Genomic DNA, 7500 nt, shown 5'->3' with positions numbered 1-7500 from the left:
AACTATATTGGGTTGGGTGGAGGGAAATGGAATGAAATGGTCAATATTTACATCGGGCGAATGATAATCGTAAGTGTTATGGATTCATAACAAAGGATATTATCTGACGTTAGGCATTCATATAATCATTAAATTATCAACTTAACACGAATACCTAAACATATATACATAATACATACATATATGCACATTTCTACAAACACGCACACAATGTGTACTATATATGATAATTATATATTATATATATATTATATATATATATCTATATATATATATATATATATATATATATATATATATATATATATATATATATAAATATACAGTTTACAGCCACTAAGGAACATTGAAACACTGGAGATGCTAAGTACTTTCGTCTTATTGTCAAGGCATGTTCACAGCAACTAAAGATATATGTATTGTGTGTGTGTGTGTTTGTAAATATGTGTATATATGTATGCATTATATATATATATATATATATATATATATATAATATACAATATAATATAATAATATCTTTACATATAATACTCCCCAAAGGTCACGGGGACGGGCATGTCGCCTGCAGGTTCATTTTTATATTGCTTATGATATATATATATATATATATATAATATATATATAATATATATGTATATAAATATATAATAGTATTAATATATTTACATATAAATCACCCCCAAAGTTCATGGGGACGGCATGTCGACTGCAGGTTCATTTTTATTGCTTATGAGTTTTTTTTTATTTATTCGCGCATTCGGAGGGCAATGCAGCAAGCAATCGGCCAGGTAGTAGTAATGACTCTCGTGGCATGTTTATTAGCAATCAGCAGATCTGGCTGATATTCGTTCCTTTCCAGTTAGCGTAATTGGGATAAGTTTTTACGGGCCGCTGGTTGAAGTCGGCTCCGTCATAATTGGTAAGACAATATTGCTGAAGAAGAGAGAGAGAGAGAGAGAGAGAGAGAGAGAGAGAGAGAGAGAGAGAGATGCAATAAAGATGATATATGTACAGGAGGGAGAAAAATCTCAATTTTAAGCCACTAGGTTTTTTTTTTGAAATCTTGCTCGACTACCCACTGATAGGTGGAACGTGAACCCGCCCACGAAAATTTGACAAATACACAAAATGAAAAGTGAAGCGAAGTGAAAAGTTATCCCCAAAGACAACGATCTAAAATTCTCATATCAGAGGGTTTGCGCGAACTTGATCACACAGATAACAATTCACCGAATTCCACCACTGACGGGATTCCTCCTAAGTGGCTGGATTGATTCCAATGGAATAACTGTGGGTACTGATGTGTTCCGGACACTGAAACAGTCCTCTAGTAATTAAGTCCGCACGAGAGATAACAGATGACTTTCATCTCAAACACTGTCTAGATCGTGGTCTGGGGTAGATACAATCTGGCATCGCATGTCTGGTTCTGTCTGAATATTCCACGGTCAAGTTCCAGTCTTCTTCCAGCGTCCAGGAGCAGAAGGACTAATAAAAAGATAGGTCTTCATTTAAAGACAGGAAACTCAACATGTCTATGAGCTTCTGAGTTGTCAAAATAATAATAATAATAATAATAATAATAATAATAATAATAATAATAATAATAATACACTTCTCCAGTATTTAACACTATTATTAATACTGAAATAATAATACTCTTTTCTATAAACCTTGTCACCCTCGTACAGAGACACCACCATTACGCAAATTTTCACATTTGGCGTCGCGAGTCTATTTAATCGGAAATAATTTTAGCGAATCTCCAGTTGACAATACCGAAGCAAGAAAGAGTTCTGAGAATAAGAATGCAAAACGCCCCGAATTTCACACACAAATCACAAGGTCACGCTCATGCGTTATGGGTTCATTCAATCCCTCTCCCTTCCCAACCCTAATTCCACCCACCTAGTCAGTACCAAGTAAATAATGGGTCGCGAGGATTACCATCCGCGAATTTCGACTTCGACGTACGATCCATTTATCATAGAGAATGGCTTCATGAGATCACGGGGATAAAAAGAATGGCCACTAGGCTGCCTCATATCGTCTGTGATACAATCGTTTGTTTGTTTGGAGACTTTCTTAGTCGGGGTTTTTGCTAAAACGCGCCCGGGCGGACGCGCAAAACACTCATATTACATAATTATGCATTTGCATATACACATATATATAGCAATAAGAGAAGCATCAGCCGAGGATATGACTGACTTAGGTTTCAGCTAACTAATTTATCATGGCTCCAAAATCAGTTGCGAAGTCCTTAGATTTGAGGTTACTCTTGGATTCTGATTGTCTGGGAATTATCGATGTGACACCAGACGGCATTTTTTTTTTTTAACGATACGTAAGAGGCAAAGGACAAGGTCACAGGAGAGAGAGAGAGAGAGAGAGAGAGAGAGAGAGAGGACTGGACCAAGGGCCAAAGCATTTCCCTTTAGCCATTGAAGTGGTATTTTGGTGATTAATTATATTCAACAGAATTCCCCTCCGCCAATCTCTCTCTCTCTCTCTCTCTCTCCATCAGGGAAATTCACTTAGAAATGGCATCATCGACTCACAACATTGCAGGCTGATTGATTTGTAGTCCAGCTAACAACGAAACTCACCCCAATAACAGCAAAGTTTCGGCTGCCCGTAATCCCCCGTTTCCCCCTCCCCCCCGATCCCCTCCCCCAACCCCCTCTTCTTCAGTGAGTGTTGATGGTGGTGTAGATAGGGGCTTCAGGTGCTAAATGGGGGGGGCGCGGGGGGAGGAAAATATGAGAACCAAAGAGAAGATCTCTCTCTCTCTCTCTCTCTACTTTTCCAGTCCCTACGGAGTGGGAACAAATCCCCACTGAGTGGGGCTCCATTACGAGGGCTTGTATACGGTTCTTCCCCGCGTTTGTATACGGCTGTCGTCGGCACTTCACACACACCTAACCCCTACCCCCCCCCCCCCCCCCCCCCCTGCCTCCCTCGGCATCGACGTTCGTTTTCCCCTTTTTCAAGAAACGGATGAAAGGAAACGAAAGGAACACGCGTGTACAGTGCTGCACTAAGAAGAACAAACGAACAAACCACAACAACAACTTTAAACAACAACAACAACGACAAGAACAACAACAACAACACTTTAATAGAACTGTAATTCTCACATTTACGAAGAAGACAGGAAAATCATTATGGGAAATGGATAGTCTTGATAACATCAAATCAATAAAAAAAAAAAACCACATAACAACAACAACAATAGCAACACTCTTTAATAGAACTGTAATTCTCACATTTACGAAGAAGACAGGAACATCATTATGGAAATGGATTGTCGTAATAAAAATAAAAATCAATGAAAAAAAAACTACATACAAGACAGAAGCACTATCTCACACACACAAAATATATAGATATATATAAATAAAGTTAACAGACCTTTAATTCTCACATTTACGAAGAAGACAGGAAAATCATTATGGGAAATGGATAGTCGTGATAAAAATCAAAATCAATGAAAGAAAAACCTGGTGGACATAAAAGACAGAGAAGAAGAAGAAGAAGAAGCTATATATATGTAGAGCGGAAGGAAGTACGCCAGAGACTCGGATACGTTAAGCCTTCTTCTTTGTCTTTTATGTCCTGTTTTTTCTTTTATTCTTTATTGATTTGATTTTTTTTTACGAATATTCCTTCTCCATAATGCTTTTCCTGTCTTCTTTTTTTTTCACCGTGATTACTGCTGCAGTGTAATACACGTGTGCTTCTTTTGTTTTCATTTTAATCGTTTCTTTTGTTTTTGCGTATCTGTGGCGTCTTCTGGTAAGGAATGAGTGTAGCTTATGCAACACGAATGGACGCTTGAACGCATGCGCGTACGACAGAAAAAATACTCAGTTTACGTCTTTTCATACACATTTGAATATGCGTCACGAATGGACGCTTGAACGCACATTCGTACAACAAATAAAACACTTCATACCGAGTTTTTTTTTTTTTTTTTTTCTTTTTTTTTATACGTATTCCAGTAACGACGCATTCCAGCGCTAAATAGCATCAACCGACGAAACAAAGCGATAGGAATCGGAAAAACAAGCAAAAAAAAAAAAAAAAAAATCTTAGCTCGGATATTCTTAAACGGATTCCACTGCGAATGGAATCAGAAAATCTCTCTCTCTCTCTCGCTCTCTCTCTCTCTCTCTCTCTCTCTCTCTCTCTCTTACTCGAAAGCTGTTTTAAAATGTCAGACTGATATCTAGTCCCAGATTATTTCCATTACCTTAATTGCGCTTTTCTATTAAAAAAAAATAATAAAAAAAACATTCTCATTTCGTGCTGGGGGGATTCTTTCCTAGATGGTGACCTTCCCCTTCCCCCCCCACCCCCCACACACACAAAGTTGGGGTTCGGTATCTAGGATTCATATTTCTTTGTGGGGGGGGGGGGTGCCGGGGCGGAGGGGAGTCGGGGGCATTATCTTCATGGCACGGTCCCCGGGAATACGAAAGGTCACCAAGGACTGTTGGGTGCGGGGGGGGGGTGTCAAATGTATCGTTGTTTTGTTTAGTAAATATAATGCATTGACAATGCAATATATATATAATATATAATATATATATATATTATATATTATATATATATATATATATATATTCTCCTTTCTCCATCTATAACTATATAGCTACTATCACCTGTCATAAACAACTGACAAAATAAAAAGAAAAAAGAAGAAGAAACAAAGACCATGAAATTAGAGTGAAAACCATCTAACCCCCAGATTCAGCTCTGAATAAAAAAAAGCTTTCGAAAACTCTTGCCTCCAATTACCCGGCGCGTGTACCAGCGGAATCCCTTTCTTTTTATTTCCTATCAAAAATATTGGAGGCCTGAGGCCAGCTACCCATTCCGATGGTTATCAATATAACCGGCCGGCGCCAGTATCGTTGTAACTTACCAAAGTCATGCGGTAGTGTAGTCAAGTCGATGCTCCATTGTGGTCTCTCGCACAGGCACGGCTGACCCTGGAAGGACAAGACAGTGGTTCCAGAATCACAGAAAATAAATGATCTTTTGTGGTTGATGAATGAAGTTTAAAAGGAAAAAAAGACTGTCTGTCTGTTACTAACTGATGTGACTGACTGACTGAAATTAAATCGAGAGACATGACCAAAACTAATCGAATTATATTCTAAATCTGTTGTAGAATTCCGCTGTAAACGCAGTAAAAAGCGTGTATTTCTTAAATGAAAATTTAATCAAACAGTGCAAAAATTACTAAATGATGTAACTGATCCATAAATCAAATCAAGATACATGACCAAAACAATACGAATTATCATACTCTAAATCTGTTGTAGAATTTCACTGTAAACGCAGTAAAAAGCGTGTACTTCTTAATTGAAAATTTAATCAAACACTGCAAAAAATATTCATCTATATACCGTTAGCTCATTCATCAGATTCGGACCTAGAGTCTTCGAAATCCCAAAGATAAATAAAAGAAATTTTTTTAGAATGTTTAGTAAATTCAACAAATTGCATAATAAGATGCAAGTAACCACGGTAACCGATGGTTTGCTTGAGTGGATGTTTTTTTTTTTTTTTTTAATATCAGAAGAGTAAACTTCATCGCCTTCAATGCTAAAATACCATTGGGAGAGAATTGAGGTCTTATATAACAACAAGTAACAGTATTATATAACCATAATTAACAGTAGCAGGAACAGCAGTCGTGTGAAGTTTTATATAACCATAAGTATCAGTAACAGGAACAAGCGGGATAAACATAGAATACAAAATCATTTCAGGAGCTGAAACTTTCCAAGAAACCGACGATACGAAAAATTTATTTAAAAAAAAACGAAATATAACAAAAATATATTTATATTTGCTGTAAGGCAAAGAACAGGGGAACACCACACAAACGAGGAGAGGCGGGGGGGGGGGGGGGGGGGGTTACAGAAAAATGTATTAAAAAAAACGGAAAAAAATACACATATTTGCAGTAAGGAATGGAACAGGGAAACGCCACACGACGACGGGAGGGAGGGGCGGGGGTTGGGGGGGGCGGGGGGCGTGTGGATAACAAATTGCGAGGGTAATCCTAATAGATGGATAAGGATAAAAGCACTCCGTCCGGTGAACCCACAAGCGCTCATCGAACTACGGTTTCCGAGAGGGCTGAAGGGAAGCGGTTCTCCGCTTTATAAGAGATTATTTATTTGTTTACTTGCCTACAGCCTTCTTCCTCTAGGATTCATAGCGCTGAAACCTATCCAAAATAGATTCTATGAACACTTAAAATATAATCTATTAACAAGATAAAAAATTATTATTACATCCCCACGCAAATTACTTGATGGATATTAAGGTTTACCAATGCGAACTTTAAATCATCGTTTGAAAAAATGTCTATAAGTTTATCTGATGCAAGATATACGCGCGTAAAACTTATCTTAAAACGTCAAATGATTTAGGTATTATTACATTCCCACGCAAATTACTTGATGAATATTGTGGTTACTGACGCAAACTTTGAATCATCATTTAAAAAGTATGTATAAGTTTATCTGATGCAAGATATATGCGTGTAATATCCCTTAACTGAATTTGCGAAATGATTTAGGTATTAAACGTCATTTACCATGGCAAAATGTAGCACGTAAAAGTATACTTGTCCAGGAAAAAAAACCGATTACAAAAAATGTGATAAAATCTAACCTAAAAATCAAATTTCAAATATGAACAAGTTTAGAAAATCGTATGATATCCCAATAATAAATTAAGTTTAAAATTCTAAATATGAATCAATCTATCAAATCGTACGATATCCCAATAATAAATTAATTTTAAAATTCTAAATATGAAACAATCTATCAAATCGTATGATCTTCCAAAAATAAATTATGCTTAAAATTCTAAATAGGAATCAGTCTCGCAAATCGTATGATATCCCAATGATAAATGACGTTTAAAAGCTCTATTTCAATTAGGAAATTTACTGGCGAGCAAGCGCGCTACATCACCCATTCATTCGAGATTAACGTGTGTGTGTGTGTGTATGTGTGTGTGTGTGTGTGTGTGTGTACATCAAGTAAATGAGAAGGATTGTGTCACGGTCGACACTGCTCTCGTAGGGGCTTTGAGACCCACAGAGGCTTGTGATGAAGCCGAGATCAGAGGGGAAGGCCTCGAGTGAGGAGCGAGCAAGGGGAATAGAGCAGCCGATGAAGCAGCGAACAAGTTAATGGATTTTGTATGGCAGGGAAGGCTTTGCAAAAGAGTGTGTGCTACAGCGCCGATGAAGCGCACGAGAAAAGATATCATGGAATATTTACGAGAGAGATGCGGACAGACAGGATGCGACAACGATGGGGTAATGGAAAGTTGCTGGAAATTGCAGAGGAGAGAGAGAGAGAGAGAGAGAGAGAGAAGAGAGAGAGAGAGAGAGAGAGAGAAATTACCAGGAAATCGCAACATGCTTTACGACGCGAATTATGCAAAGACTACACGCCAACAAAT

The 7500-nt window shown here is 37.6% G+C and overlaps 1 protein-coding gene across 2 annotated transcripts in view; it reads right to left on the bottom strand.

The window, feature by feature from the left end:
- Positions 1 to 7500, bottom strand: part of LOC135214967 (alpha-2A adrenergic receptor-like) — a 131109-nt gene that overhangs the window by 34739 nt on the left and 88870 nt on the right. Inside the window, exon 2 of one of the 2 annotated variants that reach the window (XM_064249461.1) lies at positions 4934 to 5000. The exons of the other annotated variant lie outside the window; for it this stretch is intronic. The gene's annotated coding sequence lies outside the window, so the exon portion shown is untranslated. The remainder of the gene's footprint in view (positions 1 to 4933; positions 5001 to 7500) is intronic. 2 annotated transcript variants of the gene reach the window in all.

Source organism: Macrobrachium nipponense, chromosome 46, assembly GCF_015104395.2.
Source record: "Macrobrachium nipponense isolate FS-2020 chromosome 46, ASM1510439v2, whole genome shotgun sequence".
In the NCBI taxonomy this organism is placed as follows: Eukaryota; Metazoa; Arthropoda; class Malacostraca; order Decapoda; family Palaemonidae; genus Macrobrachium; species Macrobrachium nipponense.
Note: the sequence above shows the minus strand (reverse complement) of the source record. Positions and strands in the feature narration are given on the sequence as shown.